Source organism: Ranitomeya variabilis, chromosome 5, assembly GCF_051348905.1.
Source record: "Ranitomeya variabilis isolate aRanVar5 chromosome 5, aRanVar5.hap1, whole genome shotgun sequence".
In the NCBI taxonomy this organism is placed as follows: domain Eukaryota; kingdom Metazoa; phylum Chordata; class Amphibia; order Anura; family Dendrobatidae; genus Ranitomeya; species Ranitomeya variabilis.
Genome location: NC_135236.1, coordinates 66,693,647 through 66,703,859, shown reverse-complemented (window position 1 = coordinate 66,703,859; position 10,213 = coordinate 66,693,647).

Sequence of the window (10,213 nt, the reverse complement as noted above, 5' to 3'; positions counted from 1 at the left end):
GTTTTTCCTTGGGGCTGTTTGTGTTTCTATGGAGAAAACTTCTTGTCAACTGAGACCTGGAATGGGGATTACTTCGTTAAATACATTTTGCAAATGCTCACCTGGGCCTGTTTTAGCTGTACTGGTGACGGGGGCCTTGGTTGGTCTGAAGCTAATATCCTAGAGCTGTATGTGGCCTAAATTCCCATAGTATCCACCATTAAATACATTATGAAAATGCCTTCCCAGTACAAACGTCTGCAAGTCAGCAGATTGGGGGCTTTCAAGTTTTAGGAGGAGAGGGAGACAGTTTCTACCCCATCTACATCCCCTAAGTGGTTGCGGAAGGGCTGTTAGATGCAGTCTCTCACGAAGACTCCTACCCGTCCCATCCTTAGGGAACATGGCTTCGCTAGGTCTATATCCCCAATCATCCCCCGTATTCCAGGCAGCATCTGACCAATAATAACAATTATTGTTGTCATTTCTTGTAACACATATATAAAACTGGATGATTCCCTCTACCACCCGTTGAGTCTCGAGGCACTTGACTACATCACAGAAATCAAATCGCCAGATATTTACCGGGGCCGTTAGGTTTACCCAGAGAATAGTGGCACCAGGATTCTTATTTACAATGGGGGCCGAAGAGGTAGGGGTGAGGATGGCCCTCAGCCCCAGGACCAAAAACAACAGCAACATTTCCCTTCAGTCACTACTGTGACTAAACGCTGGTTCTGTCTCCTTTACAGTGTGAGACGTGGATCCAGCTAGGTTTTCTTTCATGCTTGACAGCTGTGGCTGTGGTCAGGAGCACTTGGTATGGTCCGTCAAATCTTGGTTCCAGGCTCTTCCAGACGTGCCGCTTTATCACTACCCAGTCTCCTGGCTCCAAGGGATGGTGTCCAGGAACCTTGTCTGGGTCTGGAAGAGAACTGAAGACAGTTAAATGCACTTTGGCAAGGTGTCCATGTAAGGCCTGCACATAGCTAGTCATGTCCTGGTACTTGAGCTGCAACTGTTGTGGAAAGAAACATCCAAGATTGGGGCCCCTGCCAAACAGAATCTCATAGGGTGACAGTCCTGTCTTCCTGTTTGGGGTATATCTTACTGAAAACAAAGCCAGAGGAAGGCATTCTGTTCATGGTTTACCAGTCTCTGCCATTGCCTTCTGGATTTTAAGCTTAAGAGTTCCATTTAGTCTCTTCAGTTTTCCACTGCTCTGTGGATGGTATGGAGTATGCAATGCTTGACTTACCCCCAGTGCTGCCATTACCTCTGACATGATCTCTCCAGTAAAATGGAAGCCCCGATCGCTTTCAATGACTTCAGGAACTCCATACCTGCATATGATCTCAGCCATCAGTTTCTTCGCCGTTGTCTTTGCCGTAGCTTTGGCAACTGGGTAGGCTTCTGGCCAACCTGAAAATAAATCAATGCAGACCAACACACACTCATACATCCCTACCCTAGGCAACTGAATATAATCAATCTGCAGTCTCTGGAATGGGTAAAGGGGCCGGGGAGTGTGTTTGGATGGAGTTTTCACTGTCCTACCCTGATTATGTGTGGCACATATCATGCAGCTCTGTACCCGCCTTTCTGCGCAGGTGGAAAACCCCAGGGGCAATCCATTGTTTCTGTAGGGTGTCACACATGGCCGTCTTCGAGTGGTGCACATTCCCGTGCAGAACCTGTGCCATCATTGGGTACAGTACCTGTGGTAGGCAGACCTTTTCACCCCTCCCCCATAGTCCAGTGATGGTATCAGAGCAAGCCCCTATTTCTTGCCACCTATTTTTCTCCTCCTTACTTGCCTGTTCTTGTAACCGGGCTAAGATGTCTTTTGACACAAGTGGAGATGGTGGGGTGTCTAGGTGATGTACTTTAGAGGCTACAGGAGTGCTTGCTGCTTTCTTGGCAGCCTGGTCTGCCAGTGCGTTACCCTTTGCCTGTCCATCAGTGCCTTTGGTATGTGCCTTTACCTTTATGATGCCTGCTTGGGTGAGAAGCTGTAGTGCATTCATAAGTTGCTGGACTGCCTCAGCATGTTTAATGGGGTGGCCATTTGCTGTCAGGAAAGCCCTGGCTCTCCAGATAGGCCCATAATCGTGTGCAATGCCAAAAGCATACCTGGAATCAGTGTCGATATTTACAGTCTTACCTTCTGCTAGTTTGCACGCTTCTGTGAGCGCCTTGAGCTCTGCTTCTTGTGCAGACATATGAGCTGGCATTGACTCTGCCTTGATTACCTCATGTTCTGAGACCACAGCATATCTGGTACAGAAGCGTCCTTGGTCATCTTGGTGATGGGATCCATCTACAAAAAGCTCAAAATCGCATTAGGTATTGGCATACTAGAGACAGTAGGGAGACCAGCCGTTTCCTGAGACATCAATTCTAGACAATCATGTGGTTTGGAAACCTGATCTTGTTCCTCTGGATCCATTCTAGAAAGAAAAAGAGTGTCCTTTTCCAGGTCACCTACTCCTCCCCCATTTGGATCCATAGGAACTAGAGAAGAGTAGCGGGGTTTAGGACAGTGCACCTTTTCAAAGTCACATTAGTAGGCATGAGAATAGCACACTGTCTAGCCATGGACAGGTGGCTAGGTTGTACTTGGTTAAGGATACTATGTACATCATGTGGGGTATGGACCGTCAGTGGGTGATCCAAAGCAATCTCTGAAGACTTGTGTAGCAACAGCTGGACAGACAACACAGCCCGAACACAAGAGGGGCTTTCTCTTGCCACTTTATCCAGGCGGCCGCTGTAATAAGCAACAGATCTCTGCTTGTCTCCATGAAGCTGAGTCAGCATACCCGTAGCATGTCCTGCATAGGTGAGTACTGTCTGCAAGGCAGTCTGCAATATTGTACGGCAGTGCTCGGGTGTCTTGTAATCATATAAGGGGCCTGCGGCGTGTAACACTATATCACAGGGCAAATTCCCTCCTTGGGTGGACATAGCATCTCCTGGTTGCAAGGGGCCATAAACGGCAAGGTAGGCCTGACACTCTTGGGCTATGACTGGGCCTCCCTTTTTAGCTATCTGTTGGGCCAAACCACCTCTATGTGACAGGGTAGAGTTGGCTGGGTTCACTATGGCTCCCACCTGGTGGGTAATTATATCCCCATACCCCACTGAGAAAAGAACCTGGGAACCCTGAGGTGTGATGTAGTAGCGTGAATGACAGGGGAACCAAACTTCAGGTTCTTGGAGAGTCTGGCCTTGTAGGTGTGAAGGTTTCATGGGAAGAGGAGGTCTAGGGGCCCTTCCGGGCTGGGGGGTCTGCAATCTACACCGATTAAAACAAGCTCTTGGTCTGAGAATTGACATGGCGGGGCTGGGGAGGGAGATTCCCAGACAGGGTTAAAAGAAGTATTGGAGAACTGAATTTGTGTACGGTGGGAGGAGGGCAGGGGCTGAAGTCTGTTACATGGACTACTGATAAGGAACGGAGCTGCGTCCTTGCAGCTGTGTGTGTGTGTGTGGGGGGGCTAAGATTGGAGCGGGAATTGCTGTGGCTACAGATTTAACCGTTAATTTCCCTGCTGATGCAGAGCGGAATAAATTCTTTTGAAAGCTCTTTACTATTTTCAATGCATCATCCGGAGTGGAAGTCTCGATATCGGATCTAACTAACATTATTGCCTCTTTCAATTCAGATTTTAGGCCGGACATTAAAGCTACTACAAAAAGGTGGGAATGGGCTTTTTGTTACAATGAGAATCCCAGATCTTTAAATACTACCATAAGACGCCCATAGAACTTCTTGGCAGTCCAGGATATATTGGTGCCTCGGGGTTAAAGGGCATAGGGCTTACAGTCGGGAGTAGAGGCTTAATTTCCTGGGGAGGGACCACATTATCTAGCAGGGAGACACCCCTGTCCCAAATTTTTAATTGTTTGCTTTCCTGACACATTAATCTCAGTCACTTTCTCAGTTCCATCTTGCACCACAAAACATCCAGTTTTTTGTCATAGTAATAGACAACTTTCCTTTTTTAACGTAGCAAAAACAATCAGAATTCACATCCTCTGTTGATCCTCAATTTACTATATATCAACCACTCAACTTGAAGCAGGTAAATCTTTTACCAATCTTTCAATTACACTGATAATCAAACAATCACTTACAAGTTTCCTTCTAAAACTAGGTACCATATTTCAACTATTGTTTAAACACAAATCTCCCAGCGCATACTACACCAAGAAAATAAAAAGAGAACGCAGCCATGTGCCCCCTCCATTCCAGGGACACAGAGATAAGAAAATCACAGCATTCCTTAACACAGAAAAAGCAATAACGCAGCTGTTTGACCCCTCCCATCTGATATTTTAGAAAGCTTTCACACAGAAACGGAATACAGCAGTTCTCAGACTTAATTTCTACAAAACCTTCCTCTGATCCTCCCTCTCCATCAACCTCTTTCCATCCTTTGTTCTTTAAGCCTCGCACAACTCGTAAATGAGCTTGCGCTTGTTCTAACAATCCTTTATCCTTCAACATGCCCCTTTGTTCTCTATGAGAATGTGCCATGTAGACGGCTGCAATCTCCCTGACGAGGGCAATCCTACATACTCGTACAACCTCTCAACATTCTTGACTGCCTTCTTGCCCTCCCGTGACTCTACTATTGTCTTGACTTCCACAGCATCCTCATTTAACTTGTGGGGCACAGACTTCTTCTGCTTTAAGAGACGCAGCATGACTCCCAGAATACTATGCCCTTCTGCAGCAGGCCACTGACAACGATATCAACACTGTGTCCTATAGCACGGAACCTCGCGTTCAACGTACTAGGGAAAAAGAGCCTCACGCTCGATACTTCCTGTCCCTAACCTGAACAACAGTGATTACAGACTATCCTGTCACGATATTCTAAACCGTTGGGAGGCGGCCTCCTAATGAGAACCCCTCCACTGAAATACAGGTGGTCCCCTCTCGGGACGTCTTAATTACCTAGTTGTACAATATCACAGAGGCTGCGTCTCCTATCCCTTTCTCTAAGCCGCCCCACAATCTACAACTTGCTCAATCTTTCACTCCACTTCACTACTAGACAATAGTCACGGGTAGGGTGGTTGAATGGAGTACAATGACCGGTGGAGGAGGTATGGTGTACACGAGGACGCGCAGGATGCGACGTCTCTCAGTTACTGGTTCAGAGCATGGCACGGGATCGCGCTCAATCTCACCACTCGACCGGTCACCCCTCAGACCCAAGGAGACCACAGACAAACCAATAATGGCTGAGACACTAGCAAGTGTGACACATACAAAGTATATGATCTCCACTTAGCGTGTTTGGAGGGTGATCAGTCCTCGAGGTCAGCCACTGCGGGTGTCGTCCACGGACGTCCAGGGATGGGTCCAGGGGGTCTCGGATCGCTGGCCACACCCCACGTTGGAAGCGCCAAATTGTCGGGGTCGTCACGACAATAACCCTCATTCACCAGTCATCCCAAATTAGAGTATGAGCAGAGCATTGGTACCGGGTAAGAATGAGTCAGACAAAGAGCTGGTTCAATCTCAGTTGATGCTCGTGCATCTACAAGTGTCAGCAACGATCACAGCAACTGACTTTATTTCTGGATACGCAGTACTATATTGTTTTAGAAAAAGGAATGCAATAGGCGGGATTTAAGCAGTACTGTTATGGTGCTGGTGGTTAGGAACACTTGGAATGACCTGATAGGTAAACCAGAAATATAGGACAAGCTCTGGGGACGTGGGAACTTTACTGACCGCAAACCTAATCCTATCACACACACTATAGGCAGCCGTGGAGCGTACCTAACTCTCCCTAGACGCCTCTTCACAGCCTGAGAGCTAGCTACCCCTAGAGAGAAACAAAAGCCTCACTTGCCTCAGAGAAATTTCCCCAAAGTAAAGTCAGCCCCCCACAAATAATGACGGTGAGTTAAGAGGAAAATACAAACATAGGAATGAAAACAGGTTTTAGCAAAAGAGGCCCACTAGTACTAAATAGTATGAAGATAGCAAGGGAACTGTGCGGTCAGTATAAAATACTACAAAATATCCACGCAGAGAGTACAAAAGACCCTCACACCGACTCACGATGTGAGGGAGCAACTCTGCTCCCCAGAGCTTCCAGCTAGCAAGAAAATAGCATATAAGCAAGCTGGACTGAACTTATCATATACTGAGAAACATTTTCCAAAAGCAATGAGCAAAAATGAACTAGCATGAACTTAGCTTCTCCAGGAGGAGACAGGTCACACATGAAGTCCCAGAGAGAACTGAACCAATACTGAATACAATGACAGCTGGCAACAAGTAAAGATCTAGGTGGAGTTAAATAGGCAACCAGCACTGCAGAAAACGAGGCAGCTGGAGCCCAGCTAAAGACCAGCAGTATCACTCAAAGCCACCAGAGGGAGCCCACGAACAGAACTCAACAAAGTACCATTCATGACCACAGGAGGGAGCCCGAGAACGGAATTCACAACAGTACCCCCCCTTGAGGAGGGGTCACCGAACCCTCACCAGAGCCCCCAGGCCGATCAGGACGAGCCAAATGAAAGGCACGAACCAAATCAGCAGCATGGACATCAGAGGCAACAACCCAGGAATTATCCTCCTGACCATAGCCCTTCCACTTAACCAAGTACTGAAGCTTCCGTCTCGAGACACGAGAATCCAAGATCTTCTCCGCCACATACTCCAACTCTCCCTCGACCAACACCGGAGCAGGAGGATCAACAGAAGGATCCACAGGCACCACATACCTCCGCAACAATGACCTATGGAACACATTATGGATGGCAAAAGATGCTGGGAGGTCCAAATGAAATGACACAGGATTGAGGATTTCAGAAATCTTATAAGGACCGATGAAACGAGGCTTAAACTTAGGAGAGGAAACCTTCATAGGAACATAACGAGAAGACAACCAAACCAAATCCCCCACACGAAGTCGGGGACCCACACAGCGACAGCGGTTAGCAAAGCGCTGAGCCTTCTCCTGTGACAGCGCCAAATTGTCCACTACGTGGTTCCAAATCTGCTGCAACCTGTCCACCACAGAATCCACACCAGGACAGTCAGAAGGCTCAACCTGCCCTGAGGAAAAACGAGGATGAAAACCAGAATTACAAAAAAAAGGCAAAACCAAAGTAGCAGAACTAGCCCGGTTATTGAGGGCGAACTCAGCCAATGGCAAAAAAGTCACCCAATCATCCTGATCAGCAGAAACAAAACATCTCAGATAAGTTTCCAAGGTCTGATTAGTTCTTTCGGTTTGGCCATTTGTCTGAGGATGGAAAGCTGAAGAAAAAGACAAATCAATGCCCATCTTAGCACAAAAGGACCGCCAAAATCTGGACACAAACTGGGACCCTCTGTCCGACATAATGTTCTCCGGAATACCATGCAAATGAACCACATTCTGAAAGAACAGCGGAACCAAATCACAGGAGGAAGGCAATTTAGACAATGGCACCAAATGGACCATCTTAGAAAAACGATCGCAAACCACCCAGATGACAGACATCCTCTGAGAGACCGGAAGATCCGAAATAAAATCCATGGAAATATGCGTCCAGGGCCTCTTTGGGACAGGCAAAGGTAAAAGCAATCCGCTGGCACGAGAACAGCAAGGCTTGGCCCGAGCACAAATCCCACAGGACTGCACAAAAGAACGCACATCTTGCGACAAGGAAGGCCACCAAAAGGACCTAGCCACCAAATCTCTGGTCCCAAAAATCCCAGGATGACCCGCCAATAGTGTTGAGCATTCCGATACCGCAAGTATCGGGTATCGGCCGATATTTGCTGTATCGGAATTCCGATACCGAGATCCGATACTTTTGTGGTATCGGGTATCGGTATCGAAACAACATTAATGTGTAAAAGAAAGAATTAAAATAAAAAATATTGCTATACTCACCTCTCCGACGCAGCCTGGACCTCACCGAGGGAACCGGCAGCGTTGTTTGCTTAAAATGCGCGCTTTTCCTTCCTTCCGTGACGTCACGGCTTCTGATTGGTCGCGTGCCGCCCATGTGGCCGCGACGCGACCAATCACAACAAGCCATGACGTAATTTCAGGTCCTTCTAGGCATTAAGTATTTTAAAATTACGTCCCGGCTTTGTGATTGGTCGCGTCGCGGTCACATGGGCGACGCGACCAATCACAAGCCGTGACGTCACGGGAGGCAGGAGACGCGCGCATTTTAAAATGCGCACGTGTCCAGCCTCCCGTGATGTCACGGCTTGTGATTGGTCGCGTCGCCCATGTGACCGCGACGTGACCAATCACAAGCCAGAACGTAATTTTAAAATCCTGAAGGACCTGAAATTACGTCACGGCTTGCTGTGATTGGTTGCATCGCGGCCACATGGGCGACGCGACCAATCACAAGCCGTGACGTCACGGGAGGCTGGACACGCGCGCATTTTAAAATGCGCGCGTCTCCTGCCTCCCGTGACGTCACGGCTTGTGATTGGTCGCGTCGCCCATGTGACCGCGACGCGACCAATCACAAAGCCGGAACGTAATTTTAAAATACTGAATGCCTAGAAGGACCTGAAAATTACATCACGGCTTGCTGTGATTGGTCGCGTCGCGGCCACATGGGCGGCACGCGACCAATCAGAAGCCGTGACGTCACGGAAGGAAGGAAAAGCGCGCATTTTAAGCAAACAATGCTGCCGGTTCCCTCGGTGAGGTCCAGGCTGCGTCGGAGAGGTGAGTATAGCAATATTTTTTATTTTAATTCTTTATTTTACACATTAATATGGTTCCCAGGGCCTGAAGGAGAGTTTCCTCTCCTTCAGACCCTGGGAACCATCAGGGATACCGTCCGATACTTGAGTCCCATTGACTTGTATTGGTATCGGGTATCGGTATCGGATTAGATCCGATACTTTGCCGGTATCGGCCGATACTTTCCGATACCGATACTTTCAAGTATCCGACGGTATCGCTCAACACTACCCGCCAACACTGAACAATGAACCTCGGAAATAACTCTACTGGTCCATCTATCAGGGACAAACAGTCTCTCCGGTGGACAACGGTCAGGTCTATCGACCTGAAACTCCTGCAGCACCCGCCGCAAATCAGGGGAGATGGCAGACAGAATGACCCCCTCTCTGAGGATACCAACCAGTTCAGGAACTCCCGGAGAGTCAGGCACAAAACTCCTAGAAAGGGCATCAGCCTTCACATTCTTAGAGCCCGGAAGGTACGAAACCACGAAATCGAAACGGGAGAAAAACAGCGACCATCGAGCCTGTCTAGGATTTAGCCGCTTGGCAGACTCGAGATAAATCAAATTCTTGTGATCCGTCAAGACCACCACACGATGCTTGGCTCCCTCAAGCCAATGTCGCCACTCCTCAAATGCCCACTTCATTGCCAACAACTCCCGATTGCCAACATCATAATTACGCTCGGCAGGCGAAAACTTCTAGAAAAGAAAGCACATGGCTTCATCACAGAGCCATCAGAGCTTCTCTGAGACAAGACAGCCCCTGCTCCAATCTCAGAAGCATCAACCTCGACCTGAAAAGGGAGAGAAAAGTCCGGCTGACGCAAGACAGGAGCCGAAGAAAACCGACGTTTCAGCTCCTGAAAGGCCTCAACGGCTGCAGGAGACCAATTCGTCACATCAGCACCCTTTTTGGTCAGATCAGTCAAAGGCTTAACTGTTGTGAAATTGGATTCTGGGCTCCCCCGGTGGCCACTTGTGGAATTGAACTTGTGTGCATCATTCCCTCTGTTCACCTGCTCCTATCAGGATGTGGGAGTCGCTATATAACCTTGCTCCTCTGTCAGTTTCATGCCGGTCAACAATGTAATCAGAAGCCTTCTGTGCTTGTTCCTGCTACTAGACAACCCCCAGCTAAGTTGGACTTTTGTCCTTGTGTGTTTTTGCATTTTGTTCCTGTTCACAGCTGCTGTTTCGTTACTGTGTCTGGAAAGCTCTTGTGATCGGAAATTGCCACTCTGGTGTTATGAGTTAATGCTAGAGTCTTAAAGTAATTTCTGGATGGTGTTTTGATAGGGTTTTCTGCTGACCATGAAAGTGCCCTTTCTGTCTTCCTGCTATCTAGTAAGCGGACCTCGATTTTGCTAAATCTATTTTCATACTACGTTTGTCATTTCATCTAAAATCACCGCCAATATATGTGGGGGCCTCTGTCTGCCTTTTGGGAAAATTTCTCTAGAGGTGAGCCAGGACTGTCTTTTCCTCTGCTAGG